This window comes from Homarus americanus, unplaced genomic scaffold (genome assembly GCF_018991925.1).
Source record: "Homarus americanus isolate GMGI-L3 unplaced genomic scaffold, GMGI_Hamer_2.0 scaffold55640, whole genome shotgun sequence".
In the NCBI taxonomy this organism is placed as follows: Eukaryota; Metazoa; Arthropoda; class Malacostraca; order Decapoda; family Nephropidae; genus Homarus; species Homarus americanus.
The window spans coordinates 1,986,188-2,010,658 of record NW_024713650.1 but is presented as its reverse complement, the minus strand read 5'-3'; the positions used below and the strand labels follow the sequence as shown (position 1 = coordinate 2,010,658).

General features: G+C 37.0%; 1 long non-coding RNA gene across 3 annotated transcripts; it reads right to left on the bottom strand.

The window, feature by feature from the left end:
* Positions 1-410: 410 nt before the first annotated feature.
* LOC121873158 lies at positions 411-17,928 on the bottom strand. 3 transcript variants are annotated; one of them, XR_006090200.1, is made up of 6 exons: positions 16,111-17,928; positions 11,293-14,295; positions 7,310-7,371; positions 6,085-6,159; positions 1,353-1,489; positions 411-883 (listed from the first exon to the last, which is right to left on the bottom strand). It is a non-coding gene; the product is annotated as an uncharacterized LOC121873158 (long non-coding RNA). The 3 variants fall into 3 exon arrangements; XR_006090199.1 differs by having other exon boundaries at positions 7,310-7,365; XR_006090198.1 differs by lacking the exons at positions 6,085-6,159; positions 7,310-7,371; positions 11,293-14,295; positions 16,111-17,928 and adding an exon at positions 3,346-3,606.
* Between the last annotated feature and the right edge of the window lie 6,543 nt (positions 17,929-24,471).

The window sequence follows — 24,471 nt, the reverse complement described above, 5'->3', positions numbered from 1 at the left end:
TGTTTCAGAGCAAACTGCTTACCACATACCTCACAATTAAACTCACCTGTATGAACAAGTTCATGGTTACTGAACTCACACTCATTAAAGAAGACTTTACTACATCTTTTACATTCAAACATTGTTTCATTTGAGTGAATGGACAAATGTCTTTTGAGATTTTGCTTGGTAGTGAATTGTTTACCACATTCTTCACACTGAAAATTTTTCTCACCTGTATGAATAACCATATGAGTGTCGAGGTGACTCTTCTGATTGAACTTTCTCCCACATTCCATACATTTAAACTTTCTCTCATGCTTGTGAGCAATTTTATGAGTAGCAAGGTGTTCTTTCTTCATGAATTTTGCTCTACATGTCTCACATTCAAATATCTTATCATTGCTGGGTTCTGACACATCCATCTTGAACAATACCTATGGGGTACAATATATAGCTCAACAGAATACCTCACTACTCAACATACCTCTACTGTACTGTACTATGTTTAAGCTAGAAAATCACTGAATATACAGTATATATGAGGTGCTATATGAATTAAACTAACTACTGTCATCGTTATATCAATTCTTCCATCACAGCATACAATACTGTACATACTGCACAGTATATATATAATCCACTGTTAAGTCAGAGAAAGAGTCCAGGTTTCACCCCTGAGAGAGGTGGTTAACTACTACTACTTCTGGTGATGACTTGAAAGAACCTACCGGCATAATGCTGACTCCTTATCATCTACTAATATGAATACAATACAGTATTTCAGTGAGATTTTACAGCATCACAAGGTTCTTGACTTTGTCTCATATGAAAATTTCACTCATTCATTTCTTGGTGTTTCCAATGTTGTCTTGCTTTTCATAGGGTGACCTCAGTTCTGTACCTGAAATAGTATTTTTAGATAGAAGTCTCTTACACAATACTAAAGGCTGCTTCAGACATCATAACTTGTGACGATCATTCATACTTGCAATTACTACTGTACTGTATATTATTTTTGTTCCACCCAGCTTAGTTAGCAACAGAGTACATGTACAGTATACAGTACAGTACCGATTATTTAGAACAATCATCAGCATTATTCAAAATTGTACAAACATGATACACTAAAACTGTACATTCAGAACACTTAATCTTTGAGGCATTATCTACATGTACTCTTAGAGGGAAAAAGTAATCCTAATATCTTTCACTCTCACTCAATTCCCCACTAAATGAAGTGTACTAGATGCAATAACCTCTTTAGAGTTCAATAAAATAAAAATGCATTAATTCTGTACTCTGTAATATTTAAAATAGCAAAGACAACATAAACTAGTTGTAGTACATGACTAAATTCAAGTAACACATACCTTTGCTAAATTTGCAGAAACTGATATTAACTTGACTCTTAGTGCTGTGTTCAGCCGAAGTAAGTACAGTAGATTTTTATGCAATCCTGATGTTTCTTTTTGTCTTGTCTTGTCAGTAAGGGACTTCATCACAGTATCTGTAAGGAAACGATAGAAAAAAAATAGTCTTCTCTTTGTAACAATATTTTGCTAGACAATTGGAGTAATGTACAGTAGCTAAAACAACTATCTGTGCATACTTTGTGGGAAACAATATGAGACCATGGAAGATAAACTTTAGTACCTGTATATGAGGGCTGTCACTAGTCACACATAAAATTTCAGAGCATATCGACCCCCCACCTGCACAGATAGTTGTTTTAGCTACTGTACATTAAAATAATTAAAACCTGCAGCAATATTAACTAAAGTCTTAAAGATAACAATATACAATACAGTATATTATATTAACAATTATATAAGTTGAAAACCTAAGCAACGTTTTCAATCTAGAAGGAAGAAAGTTGAGAGAAAATAAAATGTAAAATTGCAAAATTACCATTTCACCAAACACTCCCAGGAGTTCCATTTTCTTTGAAGAACCAACCATTACTTGATACAAAGCAAACTCAACTGTTTGTCTGACATCTGTATATCTGGTAGACCCTCATGCTACTGAAGGCTATGGTGTAATCATAACAAAATGGAAGACTTGCACCGTTAAGTATAAAAGCGCCATTGAACATTGGCTTTCTTCTTTTAGAAAGACAAGAACTTTTATAATATGTACTGAAATGGATAGAATATATATTGCACTGTATACCCACCATAAATGACACCACTTTCCCAACATTTACGGGATTCAAATTAATCCATACTTAAGGTTTCCCCTTTATACTTAAGTGTTGACCCATCTGATTCAGAGTTCATACAGGGTGTCAACATCAGCTTCAACACTGTTAACAGTGAGTGTCATTATGATCAGTAATTATTGATGACTGATCAGCAGCCAATTTTTCATAGAAAACGATTATAAGAACGCCATATTTTCACTGTGTTATATTGTGGACACTGTCACAGTTTGTGAAAATGTGTTAAAAAGTGGTTATTTCTAAATTAAATCTAACCTAACCTGAGTTGAGATGAAAAACAAGCAGCAGAAGTGCTATTACAAGAGATCACCAACCTAACCTAACTTCCTAGCCGGGGAGCTTTGCCCCCCGGACCTCCCGGTGTATTAAAACAGAAAGAGCCGGCAATGATATGGTGTAATTTTAAATCTTTTGTGGATGTCAGAGCAGCTGCCCGTACCAAACGGTTCATACGCATACAATGAGCATCAGGGTTGATCCGTCCCGGGCGGCGGAGCGTTTTGAAATACTTCAATATGATTGGTTGTTTACATAGAAGACAGAGTAGTGCACGCCTAGGCGCCTAAATATCTACCAAAAGAAGCATTTGCACAAGAAATGATTATCATATCAGTACTCACTGATGAAAATAGAGTACGAAAATAAACAGCAAAACAAATAACTTGTCCATTGGTCAGTCGCCAATATTAACCCAAAATTCTTTGAGTGATGCAAGTGCATCAGTCGCATCGGTCAGGATCCAACCCTGGTTAGGTTAGGTAAGTTTGTTTGGTTGATTAGGTCAGGTTCTATTAGATTCTAGTAAATGTGGCCTCTTAAAACACTTACTATAGTGATAAGAAGTGATGAACATCTGTGGAAAAATAAACAAAATAAAACAACTCGTTCAGGTGGTAGTGCTGTTCTCAGACATACTTGTACAGTATACGTTTAGCACCAGCAGGTTTCCCACTAGCCTGTTGGTCCATGTACAGTACCACAAAAAATGACTAAGGTTGTGATCTAATTTGACGTAAATATGACAGAGAATGTTAAGAACGTTGGTGACAGGTCATATGAAGTCACCTGCTAATCATGGTGGGCAACAAAAAGCCGAAGGTTGAAGTGATCCCCCTTGTAAAAATTCTGTCAACTGTACTCACCTGCTCACACACCAACAGTTACCACAATTTTCCGCTTCTTGCTATATAAAACATTCTCCCGGTGGTCTGTCAGTTCAGATATCACCTCTAACGTGAATCCCAAAGACAATTTGTGTACGGTATGTAAAACTGTGGGCAGCCAGACAATATTTTTTTTTTCTGTTTACACACACACACACGTCAGGTGTTAGTCTAAAATATTTAAAACAAGATTGGTTACAGAAATCTGTATTAAAATCATAAACTTTAGATAAAATCACTATCTACTTAAGTATTAAATGATGCAGTTATTTTAGGTATATTGTTGTAATAATAATGATCAGATGTCAAAAACAAAATACTGTATAGAGTTTAGGCCAGCTACCTCTGTGCGTCATGTTCACATGTTAAATACCACACACTAGATGTGGCAGCACGTTATATACTACACACTAGATGTGGTTGCACATGTTAAATTCCACACACTAGAGTGGTAGCACATGTTAAATATCACACACTACATGTGGCAGCACGTTATATACTACACACTAGATGTGGTTGCACATGTTAAATACCACACACTAGAGTGGTAGCACATGTTAAATATCACACACTACATGTGGCAGCACGTTATATACTACACACTAGATGTGGTTGCACATGTTAAATTCCACACACTAGAGTGGTAGCACATGTTAAATACCACACACTAGAGTGGTAGCACATGTTAAATACCACACACTAGAGTGGTAGCACATGTTAAATACCACACACTAGAGTGGTAACACATGTTAAATTCCACACACTAGAGTGGTAACACATGTTAAATACCACACACTAGAGTGGTAGCACATGTTAAATACCACACACTAGAGTGGTAGCACATGTTAAATACCACACACTAGAGTGGTAGCACATGTTAAATACCACACACTAGAGTGGTAGCACATGTTCAATACCACACACTACTGTAGAGTGGTAGCACATGTTAAATACCACACACTACATATTAAAGGCAAGTTCTGGTGTGTGTGGGTGTCTGTGTCAAGACCAAGCTGCTGCAGATTTATTAGTTCAATGCATAATAATGCCAGTTGTATAATTCCCTGAACAGTCTGCCAGGCACTAAATGACGATGCAGTATTCTTAATAAAGTCCAGATCCTTGACGTTTGTGCACCAAATTATCCTCGTGAGCAGAAATATAAACGGTACAGTGTATACATTCTGCGTTGTTCATGTCTTGTTTCAGTGAGGATTGTTCTATTCTCCTAAGGTTTAGCCACATGCAGCACAGTATTTAGAAAAGATGAAGGAAAAGAATACATAGGATTGATTAGTACAATACATTACATGAAAGCCCAGGTAAGCTGAACCAAAATACGAAGTGTACCACATCCAGGTAGTAATTTAATTGATTTTATCACTGATGTACAGTTCCCTGCACTTATACTTAAGTGGTACAGTGGCTGCATTCTGGGTTGTAGGTTTAGATTACATTGTTTTTCAAGTAGGGATGCAAATTTATAAGCAGACAATCATGATAATTTATGCAATGGCTGCTAAGAATGTGGCTTATGACAGGAGTCTACGCAAAAGACAACTTGTAGTGGATACTCTCCCCTACAACTGACACTGCCATTAGTCGCTGATCAGCCAATCCCGCGACAAAGTTTCTCTGACAAGCCTAGCCGTCTAGACTAAGGGGGGTGTCAACACCGGCGACGCTTACTTCCGGTGGCCATGTATATAAGCTCCTAGCCTTGCCGTTGAAGTCCATTCTACTTAGAGCCCTGCAACACTCAACACCTCCTCTAAAGAAGCTCTGGCACAGCAACTCCTCTGCCATACAGCAACTTCCCAGCACCATACTGTTTTGTATATAATATATTTATATAAGAAAACTGCCATAGCCGAGTTTCCCTTCTCACCTCCATCCTATGTGCGATTCAACATCATGAAACTCCACAACCTCGTCCTCTAGACAACAACACGTTTTCTATGATGACATTAAATATTTATGGTAAAATTAAATCGAGAGATGGCGCAGTAGTCAGGGCTGAACGTTAATTGAATGTAGTACAAGTTTCTCTATACCTGTATATTCCTTCCTGGTATAACACACCATGGTGACGTTCACTAGCAAGCCATTTGCCTGAGTGAGCCGTGAAGGAATGATGTGTCGTGACTGGCTGTTATGTAGTGATTAATTTTTTTTAATTTTTTATTCAGTTATTTAAACACAAGCTAATGTCGCTACTGTCCTCAGTGGTTAGTAAATTTTTTGTATTTTCATTTTCATAATTAAGTTACATGTGATGTTGGGGAGTTGGTTAACCACTGCCATGTTAGTTTGTCAACTCAACAATCTCAGGGTAGCTGAGGTGCCACAGTGCAGGCACCAGTCTGGTGGCCCTCCTTTGGACATTTTCAATAACTGACAGTCCCTAGTTCTTATCATTATAGAATTTTAAGAGGCGACATAAGCAGATACATAAGTCAAATTCTTGGCTAATCTTGTTAAGTTACCATAATTTTTTTTACAACATTTAAATTTTCTTCTGAGAGGCAAGGCTTAATAGAGAAAACTTTTAGGTGTAAATACACCAACAAAGCTGGTATTGTACAGTGATTACTGATCTCAGTAAATATATACAGTACAATAGGCAAATAGACCTGTGTAACATATATTAACAGACAGTTTCTGTTGTCATTTATTTGGGTAAAGAAATAATAGCGTTAATTGCTATTTTAGACTGACCATTAAAGTCACGCTCAAAGGGAAGAACATGACTGATATTGGATCCCAAACTTGAAGCTCCTGATCCAGTCAAGTCTACAAATAAAAGAAAGGAAGATTTCAAGTGCAAAGAACATTAATTTTTTTTGTGTATAAAAGTTCATTCATTAAATATCTTCTGGTGCATCAGGGAGAAGAAAAAGTACAAATGTGAGGAATGTGAAACTCATTTGCTCAGAATGGAAGACTTAACTTGCACAAAGCTGTCCACATTGAAGAGAAAAACTCTGTGCGAGCAATGTGGAAAATGTTTTGCTCATAAGACTTTTCTAAGAAAGCATAGGCTCGTGCACAGTGGAGAGAAATTACAGATAAGACTTCTCTCAATAAGCACATATTTAAGCACCATGGGGAGAAAATGTTTAGCTGTAATGAATGTAGTAAACAGTTCTTTCTTAACACAATCCTGAGAATCCACTTGCTAGTGCATAGTGGAGAGAAAAAATTTTGATGTGAAGAATTTGGGAAGCTGTTTGCTAAGAGGTACCGTCTGACAAACAATCAGCTGACACACACTGGAGAAAAGGGTTTCAGCTGTCAGGAATGTGGCAAACTTGTTCCAAACATGCATTTACACACTGGAGTAAAAAAAAAGCGAGACTCTTTGCACAGGAGTGTGCCTTGAAAAACCATATACTTGTGCATAGTGAAAACAAAAATTTTAAGTGTAAAGAACGTGGAAAACTATTCATTCATAAGAGTTCCCGAGTGTACATATATTTGTGCACCAAAAACAAAAAGGTTCAGTTGTTATGAATGTGGGAAGCATCTCACTCACAAATGTAATCTTGGCAGCCATAACTTCTTAGACACAAAATTACAATGAGTGACATGATTATGAAAGAGTGTTGTGTATAAGGTGCAGTACAGTAATTGTTTATATAATTTTCAACCAAAAAGTTTACATAAATATATTTTTAAATAAAGCATTATATTTTTTTTTACTAAAAATAAATAGTACAGTAAAATACTGCAGTAAAAAGGAAATTTATGGATTATAAGAAAGGATAGAGTAACATGGTCAAGATTTGGGAAAGGAAAAGATAAATACAGTACAGTACAGTATGACACTCAAATCGCATACCCTGATCTCCATTTTCTACTGGCTTTCTGGGGACATTTGGCACTGTGATCACTTTGTGAATAAATAATGTACTTGGCAAAAAAGCATATATAGGGGGCTTACCAGTATCCTAGGTGGTGACAATCCTAATGGTTAGGACAAGTTGGAGACTATTTCACCTGCAACTTGAAAATACTGATTAATTGGGTTGGAAGGAAACCCTTAATGCAACATCAAAATGTATTTTAAACATTCTGTAGACCTATAAACATTTATCAACAGTACAAAAGTAAATGGAAGCTTCAAAAGGTACTCTAACTGTACAATTTTATATGTTTTGAAAACTATTAGTCATTTGTACTAAAATATGAAGCGTAATTTTTGTTGTGGCTGTTCCAGGATGGGACTGATAGTATTGAGGTGGTGTCTATTACGTCATTATAAAGTGATAAACTGGGTAGCTAAACCAAGAGCTATCTGGGAAAAAAACAAAATTCGTCCTAATCTAATTTAATCAATTTGGCATCACAAGTTTTAGATAAGTTAATTCCTCTCAGAAAAAGATGTAACTGTACTGTACAGCATCTTTTGCCCTTTGACAAAAATTACAAACTCCTGGGTACCATTTTGTAGTACAGTACAGTATACACAGAATAAAACTGGTAATTGTGTACAGTACATTGTGAGGCATCAGAACCTACCAATTTGAATCAGATTTAATCATTATAGTTGTTTTAATATAAGTGTCTTCACAATATCTTACTGAGGAGTTGTATCAGCACTTCAAAGTCAGCATGATATCATTTCTTGAGTCTGTATAGGTATCTGTCATTTAGCGATTAGGATGCGTCCCTGAAAACATATTGCTAAGCGCAAAGAAGCAAGAAATGATATCCTAAACAAGGGATAACGAGGAAAAATATCCATGGAGATGGCATGTAATTGTGTACTCGATTTAGCGACTGGCCACCCAGTAGCACTCACAGCGGGTGAGGCTGAGCTGTGATATAAGTTATTGTTCAAATCGTAAATTCGGGTAGATACATGTAATTTTCTCCATTTTCTTTTATTACTTTACATGCACACACAATCGTTCATACAGAATGTGCAAACAATAAAATAAAATTATCATCATAAGGTCAAAAACATAAGGGACATGATCAGCAATTAACCAACAGAGCGGGGGAGAGGAGCGAGGAAAGGCATGGGGGATCTCTTAGCTGTTCTGTCTTGTCCTGTGAAATGATTGCCAATGCAGTACAAGGTGTATTTTCTCAATTCTTTTATTTATTATTATTATTATTATTATTTATTCCTAACATTTACTGTTATAGTATACAGTACATGCGACAGATTCACCAAGTTGACTCGAGAGACGTGTGTGGTTGCTGCCTGTATGCCGTGACCTCACATAAAGGAGGGGAAGACTGCGGCTGGCTAGTCACTGCCTCAACACAGAACTTCACTTCCCACTTCATTTTATAGTACAGTATACTGTACTGTATACAGTATTGTAATGATGGGCACTTGGAGCACAGAATCCCCAGTTTTTCCAACTTCCCTCCTAAATTTTTTCCATCGAGTCAAACATCACTAAACCGAAAATTGTAGACTGAATGCAGATAATAATTGTGACAACACTTAATAATTTGTAATTTTCAACTGCACCCAGTTATACTGGGAAAATAAGGATACTAATAGATATTGTTATTTGGCTCTCAGTAGTTGTAGATGGCAACATAAAAAATGCCAAACACATTTTTTTTATCTTTAGACCCTAAATATACCAAACAGATACATTGGCAAGAATCTATATGAAATTCCCCCAAGACCCTATTTAATGACACAACAACACATACAGTTTCTGTCTTCTCCATGCTCACTTATCATCAATATGATAGTACACATTAATCCCCTTACCATCATCTCTTAATATATGGCCAAAGTATCTCATATCTTAGTACCACTACCTGTATTTGCATAAGCTATTTTACCAATATAACTTAAATTTAACATTCACCTGTAGCACCACATTTTAAAGCCTCTAGCCATTGTGCGAACCATATAACAGTAAAGTATTGACAACACAATGCATTTCGGTGGCCCTTTTCTAAAATTATAATTCATCATCATTTTGAACAGTTCTGCTCCCTCCACCCTATTCATCACGAGATCATACATCACCCCGTAAATACAGATGGCACAGAATATCCTGCTCATAAGTTCTCACTGAATAACTTTTTTCTCTTCTCTCCAAGCATATTGTCACAGATCCCATCCTAAATATAAAGTCATCATTATCCTTAAACAAGTCTACATTATCCTTAAACAAGTCTCCATTATCCTTAAACAAGTCTTCAGTATCCTTACACAATTCTTCATTATCCTCAAACAAGTTTTTTTTTAACATGGTGTGATCCCATCCTGTAACCCCTGTTTACATACACTTACATACCTATATACCTGATCCACACAACAATCTTACATACAGTATATTAATCCATGCATTTTCACACCCAGTTACAGAAATTTTACACTTACAAATCCCTACCAGTACATTACTTACATTTTGGAACATAAAATGACATACACACAGTACATACAACACACATATACAGTACATACATGAGTAATAAATACACAGTACAGTATATCACAGCAAACAGTGTAACTTTACTGCAAGTTCTACACAACAACATGACACAGTACACAAACTTTTTCAACCACTGTATATGAACAACAGTAACTCTAATTACATCAACACCACTCTACCTTTACCACAATTTTTGAACTGATACTCTTAAAGTTGTTTGCATGTGTTTTGAAAATTAGTGTAAATGCTAATTCTGTATTCAAATTTCCAAGATTCAAATAACTATGAATTAGAAATAAATAAATTAATAATAGGCAGCATGAGGAAATGATATACAGTGGGGTATGCTATAACGAACGGATCCTACTACGAATATTCCTATAACGAACGGTTTTACCTATAAAATTGAGAATGCTATAACGAACGCAACTCCTACAACGAACGCGGATGAATACGGGACTATTTCGCCTGGCGCATGAATATTGTTGTACCGCGATCCACAACAAGAGCGTCAGGCGCCATGTTTTTCTCATTGTGTAGCCAGTGCACCACTGTTATTGTTGAAATTTCGTCTTTTAATGTGGAAATTCGCGTTATTTGTATAACTATTTTGTTGTACAAGTATACAATTGTAACAATGAATCGTCCAAAGCGAGTGAGAAAGCTAATAACCCTTGAAATTAAGAAAAAAATTATAAAGAAACGTGAGAATGGAAGAAGCATTGCGAAACTTAGTGATGTATGGGATGGCTAAATCGACTATATGTACGATTTTGAAGAATAAAGGGGAGTTAAAAACTGTGCAAGTGGCTAAGGGAATCTTTAGACTTAGCAAAGCAAAGTGTAATGTGATTGAAGAGATGGAAAATTTACTCTTAGTGTGGATAAAGGAGAAAGAAATGGCAGGTGGTAACATTAGTGAAGCTATAATTTGTGAGAAGACTAAACAATTGTTTGAGGACCTTAAAGCCAAGACTCCCAGTGGAAGTGATAGTGTTGTGCCAGTGTTTAGGGGTACCTGCATGCTGAATAACACTAAGGTAAGATAAAGTTCCATATTTTTTACATTTTCCACAGAATTTTTTCAGTGTTAAGTGGTTGTATTTGGGGGCCTGGAACGGATTAATCCTATAACGAACGAATGCTATAACGAACGAGGTTCTGGAACCAATTACGTTCGTTATAGCATACCCCACTGTACAGTAAACCACATCTTGATTAAAACACATTGTAAAATTAGTATGGTACATAAGCATTCATGAAAAAGACCCTGAGTACTAAAATTCCTTCAAGTGACATCTAACTCTTTAATTTCTAAGCGACACATAGAATTTAGTAATACAGGTTGTACCTCTCTAGTCCGGCAACCTCGGGACCTGACCGGTGCCGGACCATGGAAATTTCCGGACTATGGAAATTCACCCTCGAAACACCCTACATAAAGCATAAAAACATAAGATAGGAAATAAATAAATAAGAAAAAGTAATAATGTTAAAATACTATTTCCTTTACCTTTAATGCTACCATAATTCTGCTTCCAAAGTGAAGGGATGGTACTGTAACTCAAATGTAATTTGAGTTACATCAGGGATGTTGGCTATTGGGAAAACTAAAATCGTTCCGGACCACGGTAGTTTTCGGACCACAGAATGCCGGACTAGAGAAGTACAACCTGTAGATCAATCACATGTTTATTTACTGTTTTTTAAATGAAAATTTATTATTCCGACAGAAGACCCACTTCATTTACCAAATACTCTATCTAGAATTTACATCAGTAGCATACAGTGCAACATGGGCTATCTAACTGTGTGGCCTCACAAGACTTTACCATTTTGTTAAGTATTCATAACGTATGCCCTTCAACTGTGGTTTATTAATGGTGTACAGTCAGTTTTTTTTAGGGGGGGGGGGTAATTACCCAATACACACACAATAATAAAGAAAGTTAAGGTGGTGCTACTACATGTGGCCAGTGTGAGTCACCAGGTATAGTTCCTCCTCTTGAGGTGTGTATTAAGCTAATTTCCATATAGTTGACATAAAGCACAAGACAAATAATTAAAACCACTAATAAGGTAATCAATGACAATGACAAAAAAATCGTAGGGCATTTTCACCTCATTATGCATCTTCATTATTCCCAGTAAAGACATGCATACAGTACCTGGATTTAGCTGAAGGCTACTGTACTGCAGTAGAGGTCACTGAGTTAACTTTTTCAGCTATGAACTAGAGGGTTAACATGCCATCTAATGCTGTAACAATACCAAGATTTAACTTTTTTTAAAGTGCAGGATAACCCAGCACTAGAATGTATTCAGATACATCCAACAACCTGTTTTTATCCAGTACAGTACTGTACATGCCAAAAATACACAAGCAAATTGACTGACCACCCAATCAGCTAAAAAGCTGACTTAGTGGAGAATAGGATAAGGCATAAGACTCTAATTCACTCAACTAGTATATGTTAATGCACTATACAGTATATTTTGGATTAGTTATGAGTTAAAACTACCGTAACTACTGCAAACAAATTTGGGAGTCTGCACGGCTCATTATAACTGACCCATTTAATTCTTTTAATATCCCCATTCATTATTTTGTTTGCAAACCTTTTCCTAACCCTTCATTACATAAAAGACAAGTTATAACCCTATACTTTAGAGGTCATCATTACAAACATGTAATAAATAAAGCCTCTTGCTGGGCCTTTCATCATGACACACAAGTGATGTTATACTTCTCATCATTCTACCTGTACAAACCTCTGCATCACCGAAGGCTTTCCTTACACACAGAGAATACACTACATCTCTATACTGTATTATTAAATCCTGAAGCTCACCTTCATTACCATAAATACAGGATATGTGTATAATGTATTATAAGTCTTCAATGTGCTGTATCCACACTGCACCTTGCCATGGCTATGAGAGTGGGACCCAATTTTACTTTACCTAGTGGTGACCACAATTTACAGTACCTGTATATGTTTATAATTGTACAGATACATGAATTATGATCTGGACAAGGAAAGACAACAGAAAACTGTGATGGCAAACTTTTTAAGAGAGATAATTGTCAACTCTTGGAACAATCTGCCAGAGTGTGTGAGCTCTTTCAAGACCAGACTTGACCAACACTGGAGCAGGTTCAAATACATTCAAGAGCCAGTACATGCCCAGTACTTGCCAACAGTGTGTAACAGAGATGTGACCGATCGCCCAAGCGGCTAACCAGCCGATCAGTGGCGAAGAAGATAAGAGTATGACTGACCACCCAAGCGGCTAACAGGCCGATCAGAAGATAAATGTTAAGTAAAAGTAACACCTTCATCTTTTTCAATAAAGATAAATAAAAATAGTGACTTTATGTACAGTACATGATTACTGCACTGTACAGTAAATGGTTTTATAGGTAAGAATCTCCATCCTGAATATCTTAACATTCCTTCCTCAGGGCAAACTTATTTTACTAGTTGCCAGAAAATAAAGTGAAATATGCCATACTTAAACTAAAATAAGCAAACCCAATCCAGTGCGAAATACCAGTGTTGTTCCTCAAACCAATCTAAAACATGAACGTAAACAGAAACACTTAAATTCAACTACAGTTATACTTTATAAAATTAGATGTATAACAGAACACCACACTGGTTATCAATACTTAAATCAATCTATCAATCTCAAATCTATTTTTGAACAATAAAATCCACTCACCAAAATCTATTTTCTCAAACCAAACTAATTAAACCTGAATCTAATTCATGTACAGTCATCTCATTAATGTAACTAAGCTATCTGGCCTACTTCAACCTCACCTAAAAAATAATAATTTAACACAATCTCAGCTACTCCATATTCATCCAAACTTGACTGAAATTGGGACCAGATTAAATTAACCTAATTTCTTCTAAACTTGCTACATGTAGTTGTGTCAAACCTTAAAAAGCACAAAATTAAACAGAGGAAACAACCTTTTTTTTCTGTTCAAATAAATAAATAAATAAATAAATCCTCTCATTATCTCTTCCTCTTATCAAGGTTATACATGCACATAGCATGAGATCCCATGTTTTTGCCAAAAGCATGAGATGAGTAACCTGTGAGACTCTGCTAACTACTATACAACACCCCCTGGCAGGGCCTGCCTTGTCCACAGGGCTCTCACATGTTGAAAAGATTACATTTCCCAATGAATGAATATACTGTACTGTACAGTACATTACTACACAGCTCCTTGTCCACCAAACCCAGATCAAATCAATGACTTAAACTCCCAAGTCCAACTGCATCACTGGATCAAATATAATGCATCCTTTATCCAGTGGGGTGAAATATGGAGCACCCTGACCCAGTGGGGTCAAATATGGTGCACCCTAACCCTTGGTGCACAGCTGGGGAGAGGCTGTAACAGTTGGCACTGGGCAAAGAGGACCCAGTGGCGTAGTTTGGCACAGCCCAGGGCCATGGTACGGGCACTCCTTCCTTGACTGCTGAAAGACACGCCCTGAAACCCAATATCAAATTACAATCAAGATCAATTAATATTATACAATGAACTATAAATTTACAAAATCAATATTTAAGGAGAGTGAGTGTAATATGAATCATCTGACATTAAGTTAACTAACATGTATGACTGTGATCAGTACACCCGCACTAGACGTACCCCTCCACGTGTGCAACATCTGTGGACGGCCTGCCGGTCCTGCATTGGCCCCTCGAGTCACATCAGAGCTCATCAACGAAGATGACATGTCTAATAACTCATCATTGTATCATAGCTCGATTCCAAGTGACAGCAAAGTAGTAGTGTAGTAGTAAGGGGATAGTACCCGGTAGTTGATGCTTTAATAAATCAAACCTATGTAGGTAATTCATGAGAGCATCACCACTGCCACCAGAAAAAGTTGTTTGATTTCGTTAATATTTTCACAGATATTTTTATCATTATAATGAGTATTTCAAATGATGACAACTTTTTATTTTAATTCTAAGTACGTATTTAAAAAAATGTAGTTTTTCTCTATCTACGATCATAAATCACCTGTAGTGGGCAGAGGATGAAGGATGAGGGAAATTGCGGGATAAAACACGCTGAAAAACTGATCATATGGTAGTAAATTGATGTCTCTACATGTTTTGTACATGAAGATATTAATTATTTACCATATATATAACTGATGAGTCATTGTGTCATTTATTTGTGTACAACTGATTTGCTTGGTCCGAGCATACTCTCACATCCACAAAAAACATAAATTACACCATAACGTTTCAACAAAGTTGTTTTCATTGTTACCAGATTTAAGTACCGTACTTTTGGTATTGATGCATTTTCAACCAATATGCAGCGAAGGTCGGAATTATCTCGCTTATTATTCAATTGTGACAAGTAAAAGTAGGGTTAAGAAGATGGTAAAATTTTAGTTTTGGTCATCCCTCTATTTAGTTATCCATCCTAACCTAACCAACATAACGTAACCTAACCAACATAACGTAAACTAACCAACCTAACATAACCTAACTTAGCTGCAACACCCAGAAACTACTGTATATCTAACCTAACCGGGGGGGCCTTTGCTCCACCAGACTCCGTCTTTCTGGTGGGGGTTAAATTCCTAAGATTCCCTGGACGACCGAAACTAAAATAATACCCAGAAGATAGCCTACCAAGTAGCTCTCAACGAGATTTGTTCATTTTTTAAGTCTAAGACCTTTAGCTGCATACTGGTGGAAAATGTAACAAATCCAAGGTATTCATTCTACAGTAGGTTAGGTAAGTTTTTTTTTTCGTTGATCAATGTGTTTTTCCTGTTTTTTTTTTGTTTTATTCGATTTTGATATTAATTTTTTGTTGGAAATCACTTGGGGGGGCCAGGGGGAAGGGGGTATAAAAAAACCCGAGTGATATTTGACAAAAATCATCGTAAAGTTCGAACAAAACCCATCAAAACCCATAAGAAAAACACATTGCTCAACTCAATGAGTCATACTGGTTGAAAATGCAAATTTACTTTCTGTTTAATATACAGGTACTGTGTACTGTATATGGCTGGGGGTCTGAGGGGCAGAGCTCCCCGGCTCTGAAGTTAGGTTATGTAGGGTTCTTTGGTTCTATTAGGTTCTAGTAAATGTTGCCTATTTTAAAATACTTACTATAGTGGTAAGAACATGTGGAAAAAATGAAGAGAATTAAACAACTCCTTCTGGTGGTAGAGGTGTTTTCACTCTACCCAAAGTTATGTCAACATATCAGAATTTTGTGTATCACAATTTTAAATGCAGCTCAAATTTTACATGAACAATCATATGAACTTACCATTGGGGTAGATAGCCAGCAATTCATAATTATCACGAATAAGTTGAAGTATGACAAAAGCACTCGTCTTAGTTTGTCTCACTTAATTGTTATTTAACAGTGCCTGGACTCTACTATCGATATTTAGTTGTCAGTGCTCTTCTCTTGTGCATTCCCAGCCGCTCGAGTACTTTTCTTCTGATGTAGTTCACAATCTGTATCAACAATATTATCATCATCTTGTATCAGAGACGTCAAGGAGTACAAAGATATCTTTTTTTAAATAACGAGTGACTGCGACACGGCCGACCTTCTCACCCTGTCGTCTGCAAGGTGTGAACCCAGTACTGAACCCCTTCCCGGGATAGCAAAGCCAAATATCAAATTAAAGAACTTTCCTGATAGTGCTCATATTATTTATGGTTTTGTGAATGGATAATGGTGTTTTGTTATTTGCCGTCCAAACTTTACTCCAGTTTACTTCAGCATCCAAGACTCCAGCAAGTGATGGCAGGTCATCTCGAAAATAGTCCAAATTCCCTACATTCAGAGGGCCACACACCAGTATAAATGGAACTGATTTTAGCCGCCACTGACTCCTCTCTGCCAGTTATGAACTTTGTATCTCAGCAGTGTTAGTGATTCTGGCCCCTTACCTGTACTTTGTGGTCAGGAAATGGAACTCTTAGCAAATGCCTAATACTCTTCGGCTGTCTCAGCAGGAACATTGCCTGCCTCGTCAGTCTCCCACACAGCCTGAGGACTTTGTGGTAGTCTTCTGCATTTTTCCAGAAATCCTGAAGGCACGAGGTAACTAAAATACACCTGGCGAAATACTCAACCAACTTCATAATTTTTCTTTGCAGACTTATGGAAGCCTTTGATGCAAGGAAGACACTTGTGTATAATGAAGTAAATCCACAATATGGAAACTTTTAACTGGGACGGTTACGGGTCTATTATAAAGGACCTAACAGGCTGACCCATGACAACTTAATCGTATCAGTGCCCAATAGCCTTCAAAATCGTATTAATAACACATAAGCTAATAGGGAACTATAAATGATTTGGAACAACTTTGACTAGAAGTTATTTTTCGATACAATTAATACTTTAGCAGTTATTTTGCTTTTAAGTTTTCGGGATATGGCGACTATTTCACAAGATGGCAGCCATTTTACAAGATGGCGACTATTTTACAAGATGGTGACCATTTTACAAGATCGCAGCTTGAAAAATATGTCATTTTGAAAAATGGCTGATGTAGAACTACCAACCTTTCAGCAACAGGTCGAGGAACACTGCTCAGAAAACCTTGAATACCATCGCCCCCATGGCTAACGAGTTTTTTTTTTTATACCGTACACAGCAGATGGATGAAAACCTATGGTGTATTGTGACTGTGCTCTTATAATATTATACAAGTACTGTACAGACCACATAGGCAAAGATTCTCAATGAGACCTTTACTTTTCCTCTCCACACTAGCATACACAGTTGAAGGTTTTACTTCAAGAAAATAGTTAATGCATTTTTTAATACACAAATATTAAATCTAGTTCACTTAGAAGTCTAGTTCTTGACATTTAAATGGGTTTCTTTATATTCATGTATAGAGTCCATATGTAATTATTGCCAGACGCTGCTTCTTGTCGTCACAGGGCCCTTGTGAATCAAGTACCATTTGGCATAAGTTACTCTACAGTACCTCTTATCTTGTGTTTAAGTTGACCAATATTAATTTCAAAAGCTACGTCACAACTACACTTCGGGAACATCAACAAACACTACCTCTTACAGTGTAGTGGATTTCTCCCCTACAAACGCTGTTTGTCGCCGAGTAGCCGACCCCACCAATTCCCCAGTGTATGCCTCGTGGTCTAGGTCAACCAGCGCCGCCATACATCACGGAGCGGGGGTCAACTACTAAGCCACGCCTACCCCCGCTATTTAAGACCTGACCTCGTGGTGACCTGTCTCTTTCTACCTACACCAACCAGCCAGCAACACACCTCCTCCTCCGCCGCTGCCTGGCGGCCCTCGCTCCTCCTCCGCCTGCCTGGCGGTCCTGGCTCCCGCCGGCGAGCATGGCGACCCACAGGCTGGTCCTCCTCTGAGCACCCTCACCAGCCAGCTCTCTCTACATCACGCTTGTAACCATGCTGCCTTCCCAGCACCAAGCTGCATTGTACATCCAATACAACATGTATATAGAGAGCACATTGTGAGTTTCCTTTCTCCAACCCATCCTGAGTGTGAACCAAACATCCAAAACCCCACACCAGAATGTAATGCATGTGCATTCTTTTACTGCAAATTAAAAGATTTACTAATTAACATACTACCGTATTTAAATATTTATAATAAAACTAATGCATTTTTATACCTTAAAACAGAAGATAATCCTGTCAAATTTAAAGAACAATGAAATAACATAATTACAAATTCCTCTTCATGGCTCTGAAGGCTGCAGACATCCAGGACCACTGAGCTCTGCTACAGTTATCACATCTAATTTCACTATTGCAGTTTACACACCTCCATTACCCAGCCTGAAATAATTATTAGCTTTAATGTCTATATCATTGTTTCTGCAATACATGTACACTGTACTTTGTAACAAGTGCTACCCTCATTTCTGTAGAAATGGAATCATGCCATTCTGGTAACTTCAGCTCAAAATGATGTTCAGCCCAAAATATAAACTAATTCGGCTATAAATTCTCTTCCAACAGGGTAAGAGACATAGCTCATGTCAAGCCAAAAATTTTAGATTGTAAGTCCATTATACTGTATCTAAAATATGATAATTTACTTCACATCCAACTTACTAGTTAAGTTTAACATCTGACCACCTGAAATGATTAAGATTGCATGTTAAGTCAATGTCTATTTCAGCAATACTGTATACCATTTCTAAGTGTATAAACCTTGTGTGCACTTTGACTTACATTATATGGATGATACACATTGAGATTTACTTTAATCATATTTCTCAACGTACTTTTAAATGTTAATAATTACTTTACACCAATTTATTGTAAGCCTACACATAAATCTACTAAAGTTTGGCACAAGTTTGTGAATGTGCATCAACAATTACAATAACCCTTATTATGTAAAATTAAGAAGATAGCTAGAAGTTCTAGCCATCCCCCCACACACAAGGTGTCTTGGGTGTTGCAGGTGATCAAGGTGCTAGTCTTGGGTGTTGCAGGTGATCAAGGTGCTAGTCTTGGGTGTTGCAGGTGACCAAGGTAATGTACTGTATACACGTGTGTAAGGATCACACACACACACACACACACACACACACACACACACACACACACACACACACACACACACACACACACACACACACACACACACACACACACACACACACACACACACACACACACACACACACATACATTACATTACATTACATTACATTACATTACATTACATTAATACTTAAATTTGGCAGGATTATCTTGGATAAACACTGTATAATCCAAGAATAAAATAAAGTCAGCTTTAACAAACATGAGATTTTTTTATTTTGCCATATAATACAGAAGTCTAGAATAACACTGCAAGGAACAATCCACAGTTTTGTTGATACTCAGGTCGGGGAAGTCTGCCAGATCACCTCATAATTATAGTAACACAATATTTGAACATTTTTTTCTTTTTCTCATAATACAAATGTACTATGATATGTTCACACCTCCTATTACAGGAATGAGATGACCAACTCTGTATGATTTACCCCTTAATACCTTTAATGATGGAGAAAACTCTCTAAGGCGCTTAGTCTTAATTTTATTATTCTGGGTTTTATAGCAAAAGTTATAGTTTCTGGAGAAAAATCCCTTTTCCATCAAGCCCTCAGCTGTGATGAGATGCAAGAACAGTACAGGTTGGCAACATCTGCATTTCTTTGTTTTAAGGAGGGGCTAACACCACCTATCTTATCTTCACTTCTCCTCACCACAACTTCCCTGGCCAGTGGAAATATCTGAATCACTTCTTAATACTGATGTATACATTACAAGTCAACAAACATGTGGGAAATCATTAAGTAAAGAGGACTCAGCCATTCCTGTAATCACAAACAACACTCTCTTCTCTCAAGTAATACTATTATAACTGGGGTGTTTCTACATTACCTCAAATAAAAAATGAAGCTATTGGCGTAATAAAAAATATAATTCCTTATTGCCTAAAAAATTCTCCAAAAAGATTCATCACATTCAAATATTACTCCGTGATTTCCCACATTCGGTGAGCCGAGGCCAGTACAACATGTGGCCCCGGCAGAGGTGTTACACACTATGTTGCACAAACACTCAATACTCTCATGTCTCATATATGAGTCACCGGCCAGGCAGCTGCGTATGTCTTGATTTGTACAGTCGCTGCTCCCTCCAACCCGTGCCTCATACCATTCCGCACGCCTGCCAGTGAACAGCCTAGCTCAATACTAAATATTGCCCGAGCACATGTTGCTCGTCTTTATACATGATGACTTCATTATACCGAGGTAATTTACCTATATCGAATTTATCTATATCTAGTAGAGATATAAATAAATAATTAGATGAAATAAAATGCAGATAAAAAAAATAACTTGTAATAAATTCCACACATAGCCAACATCAAGCAAAAGGAAATATGAGAGAGGTGGACACTGTGATCACACTGTAGGGTTGAGTTTACCAGCTGATGGATGTCAGGTCCATTGTATATACAGGCCTGTTATTCAAATGATGAAAAGTTCAATGAACACCAATAATATTCTCCCCGCAGTGGCAAATAAGATACAGCAAAATACATACTAACAGGTCAGTTAGTAACTGTCAGTTTGGTGATACAAGAGAAAGAAAATTCAGTCATTCTGAGAGAAAAATCCTGGAGGCAAGTATGTAAATGTTACCACAAGTAGTAACAAAATGTTTTGTATACAATCCAAATTTATCTTTTAGAGTAATTGAATACCTAAGTTTGGGGGGGTTTTCTTTGGTTTTATGATGAGCATACAAAAGTGAGATACTGTACATTTACTTATACAGTATACAATTTTGGATTACTTCTGATACACGGAATAACTAATCAATAGTCTGGTAGAGTATAATGTGTCAAGTGGTCTAGAGCGACTGACCACCAATTTGGGATGACATGTCAGTAGTCTCTGGTAAATTCTACAGTTTAAGACAGCTTGCCAATATGTGAATTAACACTTACATCACTTACATGCTTGCTTTTACTTGGAACAAGAGCCACTAACTTTATCAAATCAAAATATAGTCTCTCATATGACAAAGATGAAAGACAATATTATTCTCAATAGTTCCACCTCACCCATAATGGACTTGTCGTCAAGAATACCTTCTCATTTGAATGTCAAAATACAGTACAGTACAACAATAATTACCTGCCAGTATTAAGGTGCTTAATATACTTGATTCATTTCACCTTTTGCTTGATATGTTTTTTTAAAGGGTGCTCCATTTTTTGGGGGGAAAGGTCTGTCTTATGAGCCAATTTACTGTATACACTATCTACAGTAAATCTTCAAGTTAGTTACATAAATCAAGGTTTTATTGGTTTAATTCACAATTAAAATCACAGGAACTATGCCTTTATTCATTGGACAAGCCCAATAAAAACTAATAGGGTGCAGCGACCTAAGGGTCACTATTATATGCCTGGGATTCCCCAATTGACCCACTTGTGAAAGGGCATCTGAATTTTAAGTTGCAAATGTAAAGGTGATCAAGTGCAGTGCTGGCCACACAGCTTCATTGTGCACCAAGGCTTAGTATTCAACGTGCAGTATTTGCACTGCCCCTAATGGACCAAGAGACCTTTGGGACCCACTTTCAATAAAAATTAGATAATTTATTTCCTACATGACTGGTCACAACATTTAAGTACTACGGCACGTTACACAGGAGCTATCCTCAACCAGAAGGCCAGACTCTAGCTAGCAAAACTAGTTCATGGCAGGTGCGGAGAAGTCGACTCGGGGGAGGTCAGTAGACACGATCAGTTTCATAATAAAATAATACATACTGCATCATTTACTGTACACTACATATTTTAACTTGCACAACAAATAATTGCACAATCTACTGTACAAGTTATATAACAGAAAACAATGACTTTGTGACATTACATATTTACATTGAGTGGACATGTCCCACTAGAGTAAACATTATCGCATCCACATAGGAGCGCACACACCCAAACATTCACGCACACAAAAGATTGCACGTTCACAACACACTACAGAGGTTCATCTGTCCCTATTGCTGTTCTATTTACAGTTTGAAAAATTCTTATTCCTGTGATTGCCTTTTTGCAACCTGCAGTTTACAAGTACAGTAGTTAAAAAATGAGGAGTTGGCTCATACTTGACATAGCCAGGACAATCCAGAGAGAATTTTTATATTCATACTTTCAGGTTGTAATATTGTACAACACCTTCCGTAAGATGATAATCAGGCACATAGCCAATATCAATACACACTGTACTGTCAATCTATCCAATGATTCCCTTTGATCATTTTTACAGCAATTACAATACCCATCTAACTGAGGCAATATAATGTGCCATGAGAACATCTTTTTTTTCCCAGGATATAAATGCATTTTACAAACTTTGGTTTCTAAGCAACAGGACATACTGTATTTCGTGCATCCACGATCAGTAGGGGATATGAGGGGCACCTCAAGCCTCACGAGAACAATGTGACGCAAGTGGAAAAATAAGTTTCAGTTACAGACAACCAATGGATTATATCTTTACACTTTTAAACATATATGTACACAGTTCCCTTCATTCTTAAGCACTTGGTGAGGGTGTAGCCAAAAGTCAGAAAAAAATTATTTAAACTCCTATTTCTTAGAAGCTTGGTAATGGTAAGATCCAGTTAGCTTGTGGCCAAGTTTGTACCCAGACCTACATCGTCACAGCCTAAAATAACTTGATCTCCATTATTCAACATGTCTGATTTTGATATTGCTGTTTCTGTGCCTATTGTCTACCAATGTACAATAACACATTCTATCAATGCCATAAATCAAAACCTTAATAGTGAACAGGGATAAAGTTTGTTAAACAAGCTGTGCATGACCTAGGAACTGGCGCAGTGCAAGGAACAGCAAGGAACATCTTATATTAGTCAACTCATACACACAATAACAGACCCTTCATCTAAGAGCGAGGAACTCTTGTCATCTGTAGAGGTGCACTTCTAAGGAAGTGTCGACACATCCCATGAACCAGCAGCATTCTATATTTATAACAAAACAACAATGAAAAGGCTAATTTAAACAAATCAAAATGGGAAAAAACACCTCTGCTTCACCAATATCAAACTCAGTCCTGCAGTTAAGTAGATAAATTAAGATTACTGTCTGTGAACAATAACATGGAACAAATAAAATGCTCAACATTATCTTTTTTTTAACGGTGAATTAAAAATTATCTAATTTCCTTAACAGGAAAAAGAAAATATTCGATGACCATTTGAAATTGTCATCTTGAACCAAAAGCTATTCTTCCTTGAATTAATTTACTTTCCAAATTATATATTCGTTGAATTTTCTAGTGTAAGAAATGACAAACCAAGATATGAAGAAGTAGTCTTTGTAGGTAAATACAGACTCTTAATACACAAAGCTACATCCAAGCAAACTTTTCCTGATAAGTTTGCAAATTATTTTTTGGGTCCAACTTTCAAGAGAGATTTTAAATTGCTATTGTAAATACAAAAAAGGTTTTCAGGGTTGGTTAACGGGTGTTCCAAAAGATTTTCACATGAATAACCAATGCTGTCAGGCATAAGATCACTGGTAAACTTAATAAAATATGACACAGCCAATAAAATCCAATGTACAGTGAGTTCTGCTATAACGCGTGTTTTGATAACGCGAATTTGCTCTAACGTGATTTATGAATTAGGAACGATATTTGTATAACGCGAACGCTTGTTTGCTATAACGCGATTTTTGCTAACTATTTCTCCAATTTTGTGGTATTAACTGTGAACATGGTAAAGAAGAATATCTCCAAGAAGCGTTCTGGTGATAGAATTCCCGGTGATGATCGTAAAAGAAAGGATATACAGTGGCCCCTCGGTTAACGAACTCAATCCGTTCCAGAAGGTCGTTCGTTAACCGAAACGTTCGTTAACCGAAACCATTGTTTCAATGGGTTTTTGGGTAATTGGTTCCAGCTCACCGAAAATTTCCTAAATTCAACAAAAATGGTAGAAAAGTTCACTTACTTTGAGGTGTGTATGTAGAAGGCTCCTGGATGATGATGATGATGATGGGATTTAGAATGGGGGTGGAGGAGAAGGAAGAAGAGAAGGCATTGGGGTGGAA